Genomic DNA, 21,379 nt, shown 5'->3' on the forward strand with positions numbered 1-21,379 from the left:
GGGTGGCGCCCATGGGGAGGGCCCTTGGTCGGAGTAGGTGGCATCAGGGTGGATGACACGCAATGAAGCGTGGCACATCATCTCTTGCCGGTGGCCAGCGTTCGAGGTCTCATTTTAAAGGTAACGTTTATGACCCCAAATCGTTCCCATCCCTGGCCACACTATGGGAGGAACGAAAGGCAATGAATGACAGTGACACGTAATCGCCCCGGTATCTCGTCTGTACCAGAGCTGATGGGGAATCCTTTGTCTCCGTGAAGCCTCAGTTCTTTGTAGAGCATTTAGAGGACAAGTTTGTGGAGGTGGAGAGCTTGTCCAAATTGCGCTCTGGGTCAGTTTTGATAAAAACGGCATCCTCCGCCCAGTCACGCAGGTTACTTGCTTGTGACAAGTTGGGGGATGTTAACGTTACCATCATGCCACATCAGAGTTTAAATATGGTCCAGGGTGTTATTTTCCACAGGGACCTACTTTTGCAGTCTGATTACGAGCTGCGCGCCAACTTAGAGCGTAGAGGTGTTCATTTTGTCTGGCGTGTTCATTGGGCTCCGAGGGACAATCAGGTTGCTACTGGTGCCTTCATCTTGGCCTTCGAGCGTGATACATTACCGGAGAAGGTCAAGGTGATGGTCTACCGTTGTGACGTCAAGCCCTATATCCCTCCACCGATGCGGTGTTTTAAGTGCTGGAATTTCGGCCATATGTCTTCCCGCTGCACTTCCAGCCTCACATGTAGAGATTGCGGACGCCCATCTCATCCCGATACTCCATGTGCTCCGCCTCCCATCTGTGTCAACTGTGGACAGCCTCATTCACCTTGCTCGCCAGACTGCAGGATCTTACAGAAAGAACGTAAAATCATGGAATATAAGACCCTGGACCAACTGACTTACACTGAGGCTAAGCAGAAATTTGAACGGCTACATCCCATGCGCATAATGGCATCTTATGCCTCAGCTGTCACTCCTGTTCCAGCTCCTTTAGCTGCACCACAAACTGTCAGCTCTCAGAGTCAGAGGACCTCACCTGCCCCCTTGACGATGGGGGCCCCTTCTCTCGCTGTTGCTCCCACACCATCTACCTCGGGAGCAGCACCCCCTAAACCACCAGGGACACCAGTCCCCACTTCTAAGCCGGAGAAGCGTAAGTCTTCTTCGGCTTCTCTCGCTCGGAAGGGATCCCTTGGGTCACTCCCTTCCCAGGTTCCTACCAGCGGCACAGCAGACACCAACCAGTGGCTGAAGAAGCCACAGGTCGCTAGTCGTCGAGCTTCGCGATCATCTTCGGTCCCGGAGACTGACTCCAATAAGCCCTCTCAACCAAAGGAACAGCGAGAGAAAACGACATTGAAGACCCGTAACACCAAGGCAGCTGCAGTGGCACCTACTCCACCGCTACCTACAAGCTCTGCGTCTGAGGATGCGGTGGAGATTCTTGCGTCTGCTGAGGACCTCGATCTCGCCGGTCCCTCAGACGCAATGGATAGCACTTGCACGGGTGCTCCATCGGAGGCAGCGGGTGACCCAGAAGCGTAATCTGCCTTCCCAGTCCTGTCACGCCTTTCTCAGCCATGGACAATTCCATCCTCCAGTGGAACTGCAGCGGTTTCTTCCACCATCTAGCTGAGCTCCGACAACTTATCAGCCTTCACCCTTTCTTCTGTATTGCTCTTCAGGAAACTTTGTTTCCAGCAATGCGAACCCCCGCCCACCGTGGCTATCGGGGTTATTATAAGAACCGGGCAGCTTATGAAAGGGTGTCTGGTGGCGTCTGCATATATGTCCTTAACTCTCTTCACAGCGAGTCTATCCCTCTACAAACAGCTTTAGAGGCTGTCGCTGTTCGGGTGTGGACGCCACAGGCTGTTACAGTCTGCAGTCTTTACCTTCCACCGGATGGTGATGTTGCACAGCATGTCTTGGCTGCGCTGATAGCCCAATTGCCGCCACCTTTCTTATTACTGGGCGACTTCAACGCCCATAACCCTCTGTGGGGCGGGTCAGTGGCGACAGGTCGAGGCGCCACCATTGAGCATTTATTGGCACAGCTCGATCTTTCGCTGTTCAATGATGGTTCCTTCACACACTTCAGTGTGGCGCATGGCACGTACTCCGCCATTGACCTTTCGATCTGCAGCCCTAGCCTCTTACCATCTGTCCAATGGAGGGTGCATGACGACATGTGTGATAGTGACCACTTTCCGATCTTTCTGTCACTGCCACAGCGTCAGTCTTCTGGGCGCCCTTGCAGGTGGGCCATGAATAAGGCTGACTGGGACTTGTTTTCCTCCATTGCCGCTATTGAGCCTCTCTCTAATGATGGCATTGATGCGGTGGTTCAGTCGGTCACCATGGGCATCGTTACTGCCGCCGAATCTTCCATTCCCAGTTCTTCTGGGTCCCCTCGGCGGCGGACTGTGCCTTGGTGGTCGCCTCAGATCGCTGAAGCGATTAAAGATCGCCGGCGGGCGCTCCAGCGTCACAAGCGACATCTCTGCATTGAACACCTCATTACCTTCAAACGTCTGCGTGCGCGGGCCCGCCGCCTTATCCGCCAACGCAAGCAGGAGTGCTGGGAGCGGTATGTGTCCACCATTTGCCTCCATGTCTCTCCATCGCATGTCTGGGCCAAGATCCGACGCCTCTATGGCTATCGGACCCCTGTCAGCGTCCCTGCGCTCTCACTGAATGGAGCAGTTTGTACAGACTCCGACGAAATTGCCAACCGTTTGGCAGAGCTCTGAGTTCCGCTTCTTCCAATTACCCCCTGGCCTTCCGCTCCATTAAAGAGCGGATGGAACGTCGGAGCCTTTCTTTTCGCACCCACCATTCCGAATCCTACAATGCTCCCCTGATACCGCTCCTGGGCCAGATCGCATCCACTGTCAGATGCTGAAACACCTTTCAGTGGACTGCAAGCGACGCCTCCTCGACCTTTACAACCGTCTCTGGGTCGAGGGTGAGTTTCCGTCGCAATGGCGGGAAAGCATTGTCATCCCCGTTTTGAAACCGGCCAAGAGCCCTTTGGAGGTGGACAGCTACCGCCCCATTAGCCTCACCAACGTTCTTTGTAAGCTTCTCGAACGGATGATGAGCAGGCGCTTGAATTGGGTACTGGAGTCTCGGGGCCTTCTGGCTCCGTCTCAGGGTGGATTCCGTAAAGGCCGCTCCGCTACCGACAATCTGGTGAGTCTGGAGTCGGCCATCCGTACTGCCTTTGCCCGCCGTCAGCACCTGGTCGCTGTCTTTTTCGACATGCGGAAGGCGTACGATACGACATGGCGTCATCACATACTTTCTACGCTTCATGGATGGGGTCTTTGGGGCCCTCTACCGATCTTTATCCGAAATTTTCTGTCGTATCGTACCTTCCGTGTGCAAGTCGCGGCCTCCCATAGTTCCTCCCGAGTCCAGGAGAACGGGGTACCACAGGGATCTGTCCTCATTGTCTGCCTGTTTTTAATCGCAATAAACGGGCTCGCTGCGGCGGTGGGAAATTCTGTCTCCGCTTCCCTGTATGCTGACGACTTCTGCCTTTACTACCGCTCTACTGGCATTGCAGCTGTTGAACGTCAGCTACAGGGCGCTATCCGCAAGGCGCAGTCTTGGGCTGTAGCGCATGGTTTTCAGTTTTCTGCTGCCAAGACCCGCGTTATGCATTTCTGCCGGCGCCGAACAGTCCATCCTGAGCCGCGGCTTTATCTTGCCGACGAACTCCTTGCTGTAGTGGAGACCCACAGGTTTTTGGGTGTAGTTTATGATGCCCGGCTAACTTGGCTGCCTCATATTCGGCAGCTTAAACAGGCGTGTTGGCGGCATCTAAATGCTCTGAGATGCTTGAGCCATACCCGATGGGGAGCCGACCGATCTACCCTGTTACGGCTCTACCAGGCGTTAATCCAGTCTCGTCTGGATTATGGGAGCCTGGCTTATGGCTCAGCATCCCCATCTGCGCTGCGGGTACTGGACCCAATCCTACACAGTGGAATATGCCTTGCCTCTAGTGCTTTCCGGACCAGCCCAGTGGACAGCATACTTTTGGAGGCACATGTCCCTCCATTGCGGTTCAGGCGCCAAAATTTACTGGCCGCTTATGCTGCCCATGTTTTTAGCTTGCCTGGGCATCCAAACTATCGTCACCTGTTCCCGCGATCGGTCGTCCATCTGCCAGAACGTCGGCCCCGGTCAGGTTGGACGATCGCGGTCCACATCAAAGAGCTTCTCTCCAGGCTTAGGGTTTTCACTGTTCCACCTCTTTTTCTGGCCACTTTGCGTACACCCCCATGGTGTGGTCCTCGCCCTTGGCTTCGGCTCGGCACAGGGCCCGAAGGACTCAGTCCCTACAGAGGCCTTCCGCCGCCGCTTTTATTCCATCCTGGCCACGTATCAGGGCTCTGACGTTGTTTACACTGACGGTTCGATGGTTGCTGGTCGTGTCGGTTATGCACTAACTCTAGGGGACCATTCCGAACAACGTTCCTTGCCGGCTGGCTGCAGCGTTTACACTGCTGAGCTGGTCGCCATCTTTCGAGCCCTAGGGTATGTCCGCTCCTGCTCAGGTGAGTCCTTCGTGATCTGTAGCGATTCCCTGAGGTGTTTACGAGCTCTCAACCAGTATTTCCCTCGTTCTTGTCTGGTGATGGCTATCCAGGAGTCCCTGCATAGTCTTGCCCGTTGCGGCCGCTCTGTGGTCTTTGTGTGGACCCCCGGTCATGTCGGTATCCCGGGCAATGAACATGTTGACCGCCTGGCGAAAGAGGCCACCAGGCAACCATCTCTGGATGTTGGCCTCCCAGAGACTTATTTGCGAGCGGTCCCCCGCCGAAAAGTTTTTGCGCTTTGGGACGCTGAATGGCGCGATCGGATCACGCCCAATAAACTCCGTGCCATTAAGGAGACGACGACTGTATTGCGGTCATCCATGCGAGCCAACCGCAGGGACTCAGTCGTCCTTTCTCGGCTCCGCATTGACCACTCCCGGCTGACACACTTACTTACTGCGTTGGGAGGACCCTCCTCTGTGTCGCTGTGGGGCGGCTGTGACAGTGGCCCACATTTTGTTGGCCTGCCCCCTTTTAGCTGTGGTCAGGCGGACATTTGCGCTGTCTGATACGCTCCCTGCCCTTTTAACTGATGACCCTGCTATGGCTGGCTTAGTTTTACGTTTTATTCGGGCAGGGGGTTTTTATCATTTAATATGAGTGTTTATGTTTTATTTTATTGTTTTGTGTTGAATCTGGCCTTTGGCCTACGGTTTTAAACTGAGTTTTTAACGTGTTCTCGGTGGTTGACTTTTCCTTTTTTATTCTATGGTCGGCCAACCACGGCCAACCTCCGTGTGATTTTAATTTGTTATGTCTGTTCTTTGTCTGCGTTTTTCTTGTCCTGTGTTGTCTGTAGTCTCGATTATCCGTTTTTTTACTCTGTGTGGTAGTTTTTAAGTTTTGGAACAAGGGACCGATGACCGTTGCAGTCTGGTCCCTTTAATCCCACAAACCAACCAACCAACCCCGAGTTTTCCAGAAAATCGATGTTGAAGTTCTATGCGTACCTTCTATACCCGTGTAACGTTCATAATATCTCTACCAAGCCAAGGCAACGCAGCGGCGAAGGTTCACAACTCCCACACTCACGAAACAGGTACAAATCCAGCCAACGTATAATTTTTTCAGTTTGCTCGTTTAGAATATAATTAAATTATATAATATACGTAAAATATATATCATGGAAAATTATTCAAAAACAGTACATTTCACCATAGTAATTTCATTAATAAGTCAATCGTTATAGCAAACCTCCCTCAAACGTGTACTCTGTTTGTTGAATAGATTGCAGAATCGCTGTCACTTGCTGGGCTAGAACGGAATTCCAGATTGTACTTGTCGTAGAAGCAACCGAAACACAAATTTGTGGAATACGGTGCACGTTCAATTAAAACTAGTGCATTGTTGGTAAACGGATTTTTCAGAAGCGATGCCGGAAAACATGATTCATTTAAATTCAGAATGAATGTTCATTCTAAGAATTTCGATACGCATGTTTGATCATTCCTATGAAAGCAGATGCGCTAAATAGATGCAGTACTAAACAACGATTTTTACGAACTCTTCCCTGGAAGCAATTCCTCCATCAGTCTTCAGCAAGATAGACCATTTTATTTCTTCCGTGAAAAATTTTAACCTGCCTGTGAAAATAGACATCACAGGTCTGGCAAAGTGGAAAACATTTGGGTGAGATAATTTGTACGATGCAGGTCCTTTCTTTTCTTTCAGCTACAAAGATTTGGTCGTACAGCGTCTGATCAGTCTGCCCAATCCACGAATCATGCGAACGTTATCCAGATATTTGGCATTTTAACTACGAACCACAAACGTAATACGGATATGAAGAAAGTTCCTGTAATGATTGATATATAAATAAATTACTACAGCGAAAATGACTATTTTTGATTAATTTTGCATGGCATTTACTATTCCCTCAGCGAAATAGCCGCGTACTTAGCGGTTGCCCAGCTCTCACTAGGTCCAAATAGAACGAACGTTATGGGTATAGAAGGAATGCATAAAACTTCAACATCAATTTTCTCGGAAGCTAGGGTATGGCTCATGAATAGCTGATAGCCAGGCAATCAGGACACGTTCCTCTACAACATACCCAAGACTCATCAAAATTCGTGATTAACAGGTCCGATGGTGCCCTTGTGGGAGGCATGCAGTCCGCTTCAATATCCCCCCCACGGGCAACATTGGATATCATGCGGGAGTCGTGCTGCTCATCTGGGATAACGTCCTTACGCAAACCATCTCACTTAACACCCGGCTGCAAGCTGTTACAGGCCGCATTTCCCTTTCTCATTTCAGCTTCTCTCTCTGCAGTGTGTCATTCACTGCCGCCAGGGCACTTCTCTCACCCCTTTTTGATGTTCGGCAACGTTAATGCTCATCATCCCCTTCGCGGCTCTTCGTGAACCTGTCTGAGAGGTTCCATTTTGGCTGACCTTCTCAATCATTTCAACCACAACTGTCTTAACACTGAAATATCCACACTCTTTTCAGACTCCATGCACACACATTCCCAATTGGACCACTCGTTCTGCACTGCCCAGCTTGACCGTCTCGAGTGGTCTGCTCTCTCTAACATAGGCTTGAGCGTGTTATCCGTTTCCTGAGTAGTACACCACTCCTGCAAGCCCAGGGGTTAGAATAGGCCCGAGGTATTTCTGCCTGTCGTAAGAGGTGACTAAAAGGAGTCTCACACCTTTCAGTCTTTATGTGATGGTCCCCTGTAGGGTTTGACCTAGATTTTTCAACATTTTCCCGAAGAGCGAGGCAATTGGGGAATGGCGACTTTACATGGTGCATTTTGTCCATTGTACATTGAGATCTTTATCCCACTTTGACGTTGTGGCATTGCAGTCCCGCTCATCTTCCATCTCTTGAGCGAGGACGCCTTCCTGGGTGCGTTCTCCTCTACCCACTATGCAATGTCGTTTTCTGCATCAACGAGGACCAGGTAATTCTTTGCACATCATCCAGTACGGTAGCCAGTCAGTTGTGGTGGGGCCGCCATGTACCCTGTTGGTTGTAGCCACCTGACTACACAGGGGTCGCTCTGCAGATGCCTGCACCATTAACTCCCCACAGATGTCAAGGACTAGAAGGCCGTCAGCCTGGGGCATCTGAACTCCCAGCAATGGTCATCCTGCTAGGTGGTCTTTGTTGTAGCTGGGTGGCGCCTGTGGGAAGGGCCCCTGTTCGGAGTGGGTGGCATCAGGGTGGATGATGAGCAATGATGCGTACTATGTCATCACTTGCTGGTGACCAATCGCTTGCAGTCTCTAAGTGTTCCAAGTCTCAGTACAATGCAACGAAGTATGATCCTAAATCATTCCCCTCCCTGGCTGCACCATGGGAGGAACATCAGGCTAAGGATGGTAGCGAACCTTATTCGTCCCAGTACCTCGTATGTAAGAGAGCTGATGGGGACTCTTTCGTCTCGTTGAAGCCTCAGTTTTTTTAGAGCATTTAGAGGACAAGTTTGGGGAGTGGAGGGCTTCTCCAAAATGCAGTTAGGGTCAGACTTGATAAAAACGGCATCCTCCGCCCAATCACAGGCATTACGTGCTTGTGACAAGCTGGGAGATGTTTCCATTACCATCACACCTCATAAGAGCTTAAATGTAGTCCAGGGTATTATATTCCACAGGCACCTTCTTTTGCAGTCTGACGACGAACTGCACGCCAACTTAGAGCGACGAGGGGTTCATTTCATCCGGTGCATCCTTCGCGGGCCGAGAGATAATCAGGTATCCACTGCTGCCTTCATCGTGGCCTTAGAGCGTGACACATTACCTGAGAAGGTTAAGGTGATGGCCTATGGCTGATAAGTCAAGTCATAGATCACTCCCCCCAATGCGGTGCTTTAAGTGCTGGAAGTTCGGCCATATGTCCTCCCACTATACTTCCAGCCCCACCTGTCGAGATTGTGGATGTTCATCACATCCCAATACTCCATGTGCCTCACCTCCCATCTGTGTCAACTGCGGAGAGCATCATTCACCGTGCTCACCAGACTGCAAGATTTTACAGCGAGAAAGGAAAATCGTGGAATACAAGACCCTGGACCGACTGACTTACACTGAAGCCAAGAGAAAATTTGAGTGCCTGCATCCTGTGGCTGTGACATCTTATGCCACCACTGTGAGAACAGTTGTAGCCCCATCAGTTTCACGAGTTCCAGAAGGCTTTCAGAGCTGGAAGGCTACACCTGCACCCTTTACAGTGGGGGCGCTTCCCTCCCTGTTGCTCCTGCTCCAACTTTTTCGGAAGCACTGTCCCCCCCAACCATCGATGACAAGTCTTCTCAGCTGGAGAAGTGTAAGTATTCTTCAGCTCCTCTCGCTAGGAAGAGTTTCCTTGGGTCACTCTCTTCCCAGGTATCTGCTAGTGGGAAAGATGACACCCACCAGTGGCTGAAGTGCCCAAAAGCAGCTGGTCGTAGGGCTTCACGATCATCCTCAGTCCTGCAGACTGAATCAGTGAAGCCCTCACAGCCAGAGAAACCTAATGATCAGTGAGAGAAATCCAGGAAGAGGAATCCCATGACCAACGGAAAAGTGTTGGCACTCACACAACTGCTGCCTACAAGCTCTGCATCTGAGGATGAGGTGAAGATTCTGGCATCTGCTGAGGACCTAGATCTAGCCAGACCTTCAGACACAATGGATATATCCAGAATGAGATTTTCACTCTGTAGCGAAGTGTGTGCTGATATGAAACTTCCTGGCAGATTAAAATTGTGTGCCGGACTGAGACTCGAAATTGGGACCTTTGCCTTTCACAGGCAAGTGCTATACCAACTGAGCTACCCAAGCATGACTCACACCCACAGCTTTACTTCTGCCTGTACCTTGTCTCCTACCTTCCAAACTTTACAGAAGTTTCACAATGGATATAGCCTGTTCAAGAAATAAGTCGGTGGCAGCAGGTGACCCTGAGATGTAGACTACCTCATTGAGTGAGTGTTTCATACCTTCCCAGTCTCACGATCATGTCATCCTCCATTTCCTTCCATGAAACCTGGTTCCCGGCAATGTGGACTCCTGCCCTTCGCAGCTACAGGGGATATTACAAGAACCATAGTGAATATAATAGTGTGTCAGGTGGAGTTTGCATTCATGTCCTGAACTCGGTATGTAGTGAACTCCTCTTGATGCAGTGGCTGTCAGGATACGGAAGACACAGGAAATAACTGTCTACAATGTATATCTCCCTCCAGACGGTGCGGTACCCCTGAATGTACTGGTTGCACTGATAAACTCCCTAAACCTTTCCTACTTTTGGGAGATTGTAGCGCCCAAAACCACTTGTGAGGTGGCACCAAGCTTACTGGTCAAGGCAGAGATATCTAAATTTACTGTCCCAACTCGACCTCTGTCTCTTAAATACTGTGGCCACCATGCTTTTCAGTGTCGCTCATGGTAGTTACTCGGCCATTGATTTATCAATTTGCAGCACAAGACTCCTCCCATCCATCCACTGGAGAACACATCACGACCTGTGTGGTGCTTCCCCATCTTCCTGTCACTCCCCCAGCGCCATACCAAAGGTCGCCTACCCAGAAAGGCTTCAAACAAGGCAGACTGGGTAGCCTTCACCTCTGCTGTCACTGTTGAATCTCCCCCACGTGTTGCCATCGATATAGTGATTGAGCAGGTCACTATAACGATATTTTCTGCGACGGAAAACGCGATCCCTCGTTTTTTAGGGTGCCCCCAGCGAAAGTCAGTACCTTAGTGCTCGTCGTAAGTCGCTGAGGCAATTAAAGAGCGTCGGCGAGCTCTACAGCGACATAAGTGGCACCCTTCCCTAGAGCACTTAACAGCCTTTAAATGGCTCTGCGCCCGCGTTCGCCGGATTATAAAAAGATGGAAACAGATGTGTTGTATGTCTCGACACTTCTCCCAGTCTGGACAAAGGTTAGAGCCCAACATGTGTCCCTGGCATTAACATCAATGACGTGCTCTCTACCGACGCAAACGCGATTGCTGAGCACTATGCTCTTGCCTCTGCATTGGAGAACTACCCCCCAGCCTTTCGCACCCTCAAATGAAAGGAAAGTTCTCTCGTTCACTACACGTCACAGTGAACCATATAATGCCTCATTTACAGAGTGGGAGCTCCTCAGCGCCCTTGCACATTACTCCGACACATTTCCTGGACCCGATCGGATCCACAGTCAGATGATCAAACATCTCTTGTCTGACTACAAGCGACAATGCCTCGTCCATCCAGATCTGGTACGATGGCGACTTTCCATCGCAATAGCAGGAGAGCACCACCATTCCCTTGCTCAAACCAGGTAAAAACCCGCTTGATGTGGATAGCTATCGGCCCATCAGCCTCACCAACGTTCTTTGCAAGCTGCTAGAACGTATGGTGAACTGGCGGTTGTCTTTGGTCCTGGAGTCACGTTGCCTACTAGCTCCATGCCAGGGCAGTTTCCACCAGGGTGGCTCTACCTCTGATAATCTTGTGTCTGTTGAGTCTACCATCTGAACAGCCTTTTCCAGGCGCCAACACCTTGTTGCCCTCTTTTTTGAATTACGAAAAGCTTACAACATGACATGGCGACCTATCCTTCCCACATTTCCCCCTGCGGATCTGGGGATAAGAATAGGCCTGAGGTATTCCTGCCTGTTGTAAGAGGTGACCAAATGGAGTCTCTCACTTTTCGCCCCTTTGAGTTCAGATCCCATTCGACCTGCCACTTTCAAAATGCTACAGAAGTGCCGTACATAGGGGGAAGGTCGCCTTATGTTATACATGAGTTATCCATAGTGTCTTTAGATTCGATCTCCTGAATCACTTGTCATGGCTTTGCATCTCCACCTGTGATTCAACTTTATGAGCGAGGACAGTTTCCAGGGTATGTCATCTTCTTCCATTGTCCCTGTCCTCTTTTGCCCCCATGACAATATTGGATTTCTCTGCACCCAATATCCAACACAGTAGCCAGTCCGTTATGGTGGGGCTTTCATGTACCCATTTAGTGATAACCCCCTGACAACACAGGGATTGCACTGCTGATACCTGAGCTGTAAACTTCCCACGTATGCCAAGGAGTAGATGCCTGTCTTCTGGGGGCATCAGGACTCCCAGCAATGGCCATCAAGCCAGTTGGTCTTTGCTGTAGCTGGGTGGTGCCCGTGGGTAGAGCCCCTGGTCATAGTGGGTGGCACCAGAGCGGATGCCCTGCAATGAAGCAGACTAATTCATCCCTTGCTGGTCACGATCTTCCTCCGTGCCTGAAGCTGCATTGGAGAAATCTTCCCAGTAAGCCCTTAAAGAGAAGCGAGAGAGCAAGCAAAGTAAGAAGTATTCTGCTAAGAAACAGGACCCTCTGGTGTCCCCAACACCACCATTTCCTATCAAGTCTACATCTGAGGATGCAGTAGAGATCTTAGCATTCCCTGCAGGTCTGGATCTCACTGATGCCTCATCCACTGTAGAAATGGCTACAAATAGTCAGAGGCACCAGCTGACCCTGATGCATAACCTGCCTAATTGCGTGCTTCATGCCTTCCCAGCCTCACGATAACGTCATCCTCCAGCGGAATTGCTGTGGCTTTTTGCACCACCTGGATGAGCAATGGCAACTGTTAAGCTTTACACCTGCTTTCTGCATTGCCCTCCAGGGAACCTGGTTCCCAGCAATGCGAACCCCTGCCCTCTGTGGCAGGAACTGTAGCAACTGTAATAGTGTGTCGGGTGGAGTTTGCGTCTATGTTCTGAACTTAGTATGCAGTCAACCTGCGCCCCTTCAAACCACTCTGGAAGCTCTGGCTGTCAGGCTATGACAACACAGGAAATACCTGTCTCCATATATCTTTCTCCAGATGGTGCAGTACCCCTGAACGAATTGGATGCACTGATATATCAACTCCCTAAGCATTTCCTACTTTGGGGAAATTTTAACGCTCATATCCTCTTGTGGGGTGGCACAGTTCTTACTGGCTGAGGCAGGGATGTCGAAAATTTGTCACAACCCAACTTCTGCCTTCTAAGTCACTGGGGCCGCCACACATTTCAGTGTGCCACGTGGCACATATTCGGCCATTGATCTCTCGGTTTCCCGGTGCTGTATTTTTTGATCTGCAGAAGGCGTATGACACCACATGGAGGCATCACATCCATGCTACGTTACATGACTGGGGTCTTCGTGGTCAGCTCCCGGCTTTTCTTCAAACCTTTTTATTGCGCCGCTCTTTCTGGGTGCAAGTGGGTGCCGCCTCTAGTTCATCTTATATACAGGAAAATGGGGTCCCGCAGGGCTCGGTGTTGAGCGTCTCCTTATTTCTGGTGGTCATTAATGGTCTGGCTGCAACCGTGGGGTCGTCAGTGTCTCCTTCCTTGTATGCCGACGACTTCTGCATCTCATTTAGCTCCACGACTACGGGGGTCGCCGAACGCAGGCTGCAAGTCGCCGTTCGCAAGACAGCATCATGGGCTCTGACTCATGGTTTTCAGTTCTCTGCAGCCAAGACTCGAGTTATGCACTTCTGCAGGCGTCGGACGGTCCACCTTCATCCTGAACTTTACCTCGACGGCCACCTGCTTGGAGTGGTGGACACTTGCCGCTTCTTGGGACTCGTGTTTAATGCCCGGCTCACATGGGTTCCTCATATTACTCAGCTGAAGCAAAAATGCTGGCGGCACCTCAACGCCCTCCGCTGCCTTAGCCACACGTCTTGGGGTGCAGATCGCTGCACGCTGCTGCGATTGTACAGAGCCCTTGTGCAGTCCCGGCTTGATTATGGGAGCCTGGCCTATGGGTCTGCATCACCCTCAGTGTTGATGTTGTTAGACCCCATACACCACTGTGGGGTTCGGCTTGCAACTGGCGCTTTCCGTACAAGCCCTATGGATAGTCTACTGGTGGAGGCTGGGGTTCCCCCGCTGCGGATTCGCTGCCATCGACTGCTCGCAGACTATGCTGTCCACGTGCATTGCTCGCCTGGCCATCCCAATCATCGCCTGCTTTTCCCTGCCGTGGTCCTCCATCTGCCCGAACGGCGACCTAGGTGTGGGCTTTCCATAGCTATCCGCGTCCAGTCCCTGCTGTCAGAACTGGGCTCATTCCCTCTCCTGCCTCCCTTCCGGGTCCGTGCACCTACGCCTCCTTGGTGTTTGCCCCGGCCGTCCGTCTGTCTGGACTTGGCACAGGGACCCAAGGCCTTGGTTCCGCCTGTGGCCCTCCGTCGCCGTTTTCTTGCTCTCCTCGCCTCATTTCCGGGCTGTGAGCCTGTCTACACTGATGGTTCCCTGGTTGATGGTCGCACTGCCTTCGCTTCTGCTCACGCTGCCCATGTTGAACAGCGCTCCTTGCCGGCTGGCTGCAATATTTTTAATGCAGAGCTGGTGGCCATATTGCGCGCACTTGAGCATATGCGTTCCTGCTCAGGTACGTCCATCGTCATCTGCAGTGACTCCCTGAGCAGCCTCCAGGCCATCGACCGCTGCTATCCCTCTTCTCCTCTGCTGTCCTCTATTCGGGAGTCTGTTTCCACCATTACCCGCTCCGGTCGTTCGGTGGTCTTTGTTTGGACGCCAGGTCATGTTGGCATCCCGGGGAACGAACGTGTTGACAGGCTGGCCAAAGGGGCGATCGACCCCCCGGCTTTGGAGATCGGCCTTACGGCTCGCGATTAGCAGCTGGTGTTGCGCCGTAAGGTGCTTGGGATGTGGTCTGTTGAGTGGCGTGGCATGACAGCCCCGAATAAACTGCAGGCTGTCAAGGAGACGACCGATTTGTGGCGCTCCTCCCTGCAGGCTTCTCGCAGGGACTCTGTAATCCTGTGTCGGCTGCGCATCGGCCATACCTACATGACGCACGGCCATCTTTTGCGTCAGGAGGATCCTCCCCTTTGTCGGTGTGGGTCCCGGCTGACGGTCGCCCACATTTTATTGGAGTGTCCCCGACTGCGCACCCTCCGGCAGTCTTTTAATCTCCCGGGCACTTTGCCTTTGATTTTATGTGACGATGCCTCCATGGCTGACAATGTTTTACATTTTATCCGTGGTAGTCCTTTTTATGGTTCCATTTAGGGAGGTCCTGCTCCTTTCCCTTTGTGTGTCTCTTGTCCTCGAGTCTCTTATGTTTGGTTGCAGATTTTAGTGTGTAGTCGGTTGGTTGACTCTTTCCCTTTTTTGTTGTCGTGGTCAGTCAACCAGTCTCTGGCCATCTTCTTTTCTTCTGTTTCCTTTTGTCTGGTGTTCATCTGTACTCTTCGTGCCTTTATGTCTCGCCTGTTTTTGGAATAGGGGACTGATGACCTTAGCTGTTTAGTCCCCCTTAAACATCCCAACTACCACCACTCGAGGTCCATTCACGTACACCTCTGGTGTATACATAGGCCTTTTGTTTGGACCTTTTGCATGGGCCTAAAGACTCAACTAATCCTGTAGCTCTTTGCTGTCATTTCATCTCGATTCTTGACGTGTACTGAGGCCATGAAGTGGTTTACACTGACGGCTCGATGGCTGATAGTCACATCGGCTTCGCGTATCTCCATGGAGGACATACTGAAGAGCATTCCTTGCCCAATGGCTGCAGTGTTTTCACTGCAGAGCTGGTGTCTATATCTCGTGCCCTTGAGCACAACCGTTCGTGCCCTGGGGAGTCGTTCCTTCTGTGTACTGTCTCCTTGAGCAGCCTCCGAGCTATCGACCAGTGCTACCCTCGCCATCCTTTGGTAGCGACCATCCAGGAGTCCATGCCCTGGAACAGTCCGGTCGTTCAGTGGTGTTTGATTGGACACCGCGACACGTTGGAATCCCAGGCAACCAATTTGCTGACAGGCTGGCCAAACAGGCTACGCGGAAACCGCTTCTGGAGATTGGCATCTCTGGTACTGACCTGCGTTCGTTACTACGCCGCCAGGCTTTTCGGATTTGGAAAACGGAATGGCGTAACTTCAGTACGCCCAACAAATTGTGTGTCATTGAGTCTACGAACGTGCGCAAGCCCTCCATGCGGACCTCTCGCAGGGACTCTGTGGTTCTGTGTCGGCTCCGCATTGGCCACGCTTGGGCGACTAACGGCTACCTCCTGCGCCGTGAAGACCCATCTCAGTGCCGGTGCTATGCGCGGTTGACGATGGCCCATATACTGTTAAGCGGTCCTTCTTGAGCTGCACTGCGTCATGATCTTCGTTTACTGGACTTTTTACAGCTAATTTTAGCAGAGAACGCCTTATCTGCTGATCTAGTTTTACGTTTTATGGATGAAGGGGAGGCGGTTGTCGTTTGTCCCTCTGTTTTATCTCACCTACTGCTTTTAGGTTGGAGGTTTTAACGTGTCGCAAAGTGGCTGGCTTTTCCTTTTTATTCTCATGGACGGCCAGCCACGGAATCTGCTTTCTAGTTTTAATCTCTTCTGTTTCTTGCGTTTGTCGTTTTGGTGTCCTCTTATGTTCCTTGTACGTATTGTTGCCTTTCTTTCGTTCTTGTGGTTTTTCCTTCCTTTTGGTATTGTGCTGTAAGTCTCTCGTTTTATTCTTTCACTTGTGGAATTGTTTTAACAGAAAAAATGGAAATGAGCGTTTGGCGTCATTGGCCGGGAGGCCCCTTACAGGGCAGGTCTTATTACATTCGACGCCACATTGGGCGACCTGCACGCCGGATGGGGAGAAAATCCCCCACCCAGCCGGGAATCGAATCTGGGCCTGTAGGACGGCAATGCGTCACGCTGACCACTCAGCTATCGGGGCGGACATTTTGACAGAACAAGGGACCGATGACAAAGCAGTTTGGTACCTTCCCCCCTTTAAGCCAACCTATCTACCTACCTTACGTTGATTGGGCTTAATGTATAGTCGCTTTTAACTTATTTATGGTCTAAGGTTATGACTTGGGCGCTTATGATTGCAGTTGTATTTGCGCCCTAAAACAAAGCCAAGAAAAAGACGCTGGATATTTGGGTCGGTCAGGGACCGTGTCTGGATAGTAGAGGTAGTCGAGGAGAACATTTGGGAGAAACCGAAAAATCTTGGTTCGAGTCCCGGTCAGACACAAGTTTTCAACTTTCCTCTGTAATTTAATCAACGCCGACTAGCAGCTAACGTAATTGTCCCTTTGATTAATCCGATAGATAAATTATGATAATGATGCAATATGGCGAACTACATGCTTGTGTGCAGTGGAGTTCCAAAACACCTGCAGTTTCAAACAGTAAACTTCCCATCACCAGCATTCTTAATGTTAGACCGAAAGAGTTTTTTGGAGGAATAAGAAGTCCAAAAATATATCTTGCGTAACATCAACCACAGTGAACTTCTTGGCTGTATTTGACATGCCAGAGTTTCACTGCAATGACAAAGCAAGCCCTGGACATATTTGTTTCTTGTGTCCAAACGCCTGACGTCGACAAGTCCATTGCCTTTGTTATTTTCAATTGGTTCTGAAGGCAGGTCTTCTTGCACCACACGAAAGAGTAATTTTCAAACTATACAATGGTAGTAGTCTTGTTTTCGGTCAAAAGTGGACGTATCTGGTTATTAAACACATGCCTTCAATTTAGTTCTTCGGCCTTTTGTATTTTATATACTTTCCATTCTTCACGTAGAAAAAGCCGTTCTGTTAAGGAACTTTGCAACCAAATACCAGGCGACATTCGTCAGAACGAGGGGCGAGATTCATTTCTAATTTAATTCTGGGACGATATGTCCTACATAAAAAATGAAGGCCTAGTGTATGTATGAGTGCAGAGGCTGACGTTGGTGTCTTGCTGTAAGTGTGCTGGGTACCTCTCTCACTAAGACATTCTACGGCCTGGATGCCACTCACGGCTTAGAGCTTACGCCTGTTCCAAATGGCCGCCTGCTGCCCACAGGGCAGTATGAGGAACGGTCTATGGTACTGGGACACGAGATCAGTATGTCACCAATCCCTCCAGCCACAGTTACCAGAAGATGAATCCTGATTACGTCGCTGCTTCTTTATTCAAGCAGCTTCAGAAGGCCGAGTGGACTCCGTTCCAGACCTCACTACCTCAGAAAAATGCGAGGTGGTATTTGGAATCCAACCCAGGAGCTTCCGCCTCGTCCTGTCAATACGTTTCTTCGTCATTTTTCGTCAGAACTTCTGTGCAGATGTGACGTGACAATTTTCGGCTAAGGAGGCGGTCCACAGCATGGACACGTTTGTCATAACATACGCATTGTAACTGTCGCATGCAATAAAGTGTCATATCGCAATTTCTTTACCTGGGAGTCCTGTGAGCAGCGCACATGTTTTCCTGTGCCAACATTTTGATTTCTCAGTAGCTTCCTTCACATGGCTTTCAACATTTTCCGTTAACGGTATTGATAAAGGAAAACTAGAATGAAATAAAACAGACTGTAGATAAAGGTTGTTTCAGATTCTAACCAGCAACGTTCCTACATTTAGGGAAAACAATCGCAACACCAAAAGATAATTAATGTACAGTAATGAAATTTCGGGAATACATTTGTCTAGGTTACATATTTAAGTGATTAACATTGCACGATGACAGGTTAACGTAAGAGAGAAATAATCCATTGCAAATATGAAATATAACTGGTGTAACCGCCAGAATGTTGAATTTAAGCAGACAAACGTACATGCATAGTGTTGTATAAAGTGCCAGATGTTAGTTTGTGGGATGGAGTTCCATGTCGGTTAATACAGCGACGGTTGGTGCTGTTTGTGGATGTCCCATATGTGGTCGATTGGAGACAGATCTGGTGATCAAGCACCCGAAGGCGACTTATCGACAAGGTTACAACTTTCACGCAATATTCTGAGGCTCTGGGAATTGGAATGGCAGGCTACTACTACCCAAAACAAGTTGAAAGCGATTAAAGAGACCACTGAGGTGTAGCATACTGTACATCTTTCCAGGCCTCTCAGAAAGATGCCATTGTGTGGTGCCGACTACTCATCGGCCACACGACTCACCCAGGAGTTGCTTCTGCATCGGGAGGATCCTCATCACTGCAGCTGGTGTAGGCTACTGACGATGCCGCACTTTCATGTTGAGTGTTTGCCTACCTCACAACCTCAGATGCTTGCAATGACGTGACAGCCACTACCAAAGTTTTGCTTTTCCTAAGGGAGAGCGGATTTTTTCTAACCTATAATACTCTTCCACTTCAAGCGTTACGGGTGGTTGTGGGGACGAGAGCCTCCCCCTGTGGCGGGTACCCACCAAGCGACCGCACATTACTTTCATCCTCTCTCACCTTCTTATGCCTTTAGATCCCCTTCTGCAAGATGCTGTCTGGTTCTCTCTTTCCTCTTTCCTATTGTACAATTGCTGTCATGCCCCTCTAAACTCTTTGACTTGCTTACATAGTTTGAGCAGCGAAGTTCCCTTTTCTTTTTACTTTTTTACGTGTTTCATGATAAGGAGGGACTGAAGACCCAGTAGTTTAGTCCCTTAAACCAATAATAATAATAATAATAATAATAATAATAATAATAATAATAATAATAAACATAACAGACATGGAACACTTCTGGAGCAACATATGGTCAAACCCGGTACAACGTAAGACATGTACGGTGGATACAAGCAGAAACAGACACATACAAGATGATACCGCGGATGCCTGAAGTGATAATTTTGCAACATGAAGTCACCCGAGCAATTAATTCTACACACAATTGGAAAGCCCCTGGAAAAGATAAAATAGCAAATTTCTGGCTAAAGTAGTTCACCTCAACACATTCACATCTAACTAAATTATTTAACAGTTACATTGCAGACCCATACACATTCTCTGATACACTTACACATGGAATAACTTGTCTGAAACCTAAAGATCAAGCAGACACAGCAAACCCAGCTAAATATCGCCCCATAACATGCCTACCAACAATCTACAAAATATTAACTTCAGTCATTACCCAGAAATTAATGACTCATACAACACAGAACAAAATTATAAATGAAGAACAAAAAGGCTGCTGCAAAGGAGCACGAGGATGTAAAGAGCAACTGATAATAGATGCAGAGGTGACATATCAAGCTAAAACCAAACAAAGGTTGCTACACTACGCATACATTGATTACCAAAAAGCCTTTGATAGTGTACCCCACACATGGTTACTACAGATACTGGAAATATACAAAGTAGATCCTAAATTGATACAGTTCCTAAACATAGTAATGAAAAACTGGAAAACCACACTTAATATCCAAACAAATTCAGATAATATCACATCACAGCCAATACAGATTATGCGTGGAATATACCAAGGAGACTCATTAAGTCCTTTCTGGTTCTGTCTTGCTCTGAACCCACTATCCAACATGCTAAATAATACAAATTATGGATACAATATTACTGGAACATACCCACACAAAATCGCACATTTGCTATACATGGATGATCTAAAACTACTGGCAGCAACCAATCAACAACTCAACCAATTACTAAAGATAACAGAAGTATTCAGCAATGATATAAATATGGCTTTTGGAACAGACAAATGTAAGAAAAAAAGCATAGTCAAGGGAAAACACGCTAAACAAGAAGATTACATATTGGATAACCACAGCGACTCCATAGGAAGCGATGGAAAAAACAGATGCCTATAAATATCCAGGATACAGACAAAAATAGGAATAGTTAATACAAATATTAAAGAATAACTAAAAGAAAAATATAGACAAAGACTAACAAAAATGCTGAAAACAGAATTGACAGCGAGAAACAAGACAAAAGCTATAAATACTTATGCTATACCAACTCATTTGGAGTAGTGAAATGGAGTAACACAGACCTAGAAGCACTCAATACACTTACACGATCACAATGCCACAAATATAGAATACATCACATACATTCAGCAACAGAAAGATTCACATTAAGCAGAAAGGAAGGAGGAAGGGGATTTATCGACGTAAAAAACCTACATTATGGACAGGTAGACAATTTAAGAAAATTATTTCTAGAACGAGCAGAAACTAGCAAAATACACAAAGCAATCGCTCATATAAATACATCGGCTACACCACTGCAATTTCATAACCACTTCTACAACCCTTTAGATCACATAACATCAACAGATACGAAGAAAGTAAATTGGAGGGGGAAGGCACTACATGGCAAGCACCCGTATCATCTAACACAGCCACACATCGATCAAGACGCATCCAACACATGGCTAAGAAAAGGCAATATATACAGTGAGACGGAAGGATTCATGACTGCAATACAGGATCAAACAATAAACACCAGATATTACTGCAAGCATATTATTAAAGATCCCAATACCACAACAGATAAATGCAGACTTTGCAAGCAACAAATAGAAACAGTAGATCACATCACAAGCGGATGTACAATATTAGCAAATACAGAATACCCCAGAAGACACGACAATGTAGCAAAAATAATTCACCAACTTGCCATACAATATAAACTAATAAAACAACACGTTCCCACATACAAGTATGCACCACAAAATGAACTGGAGAATGATGAATACAAATTATACCGGAACAGAACCAATAGAACAGATAAAACACCACCACATAACAAACCTGACATCATACTCACCAATAAAAAGAAGAAATTAACACAACTAATCGAAATATCCATACCCAATACAACAAATATACAGAAGAAAACAGGAGAAAAAATTGAAAAATACATCCAACTGGCTGAGGAAGTCAAGGACATGTGGCATCAGGATAAAGTTGACATTATACCGATTATACTATCAACTACAGGAGTCATACCACACAATATCCACCAGTACATCAACGCAATACAGCAACATCCAAACGTATATATACAACTACAGAAATCCGTAATTATTGATACATGTTCAATAACCCGAAAGTTCCTA

This window comes from Schistocerca americana, chromosome 7, assembly GCF_021461395.2.
Source record: "Schistocerca americana isolate TAMUIC-IGC-003095 chromosome 7, iqSchAmer2.1, whole genome shotgun sequence".
Classification (NCBI taxonomy): Eukaryota; Metazoa; Arthropoda; class Insecta; order Orthoptera; family Acrididae; genus Schistocerca; species Schistocerca americana.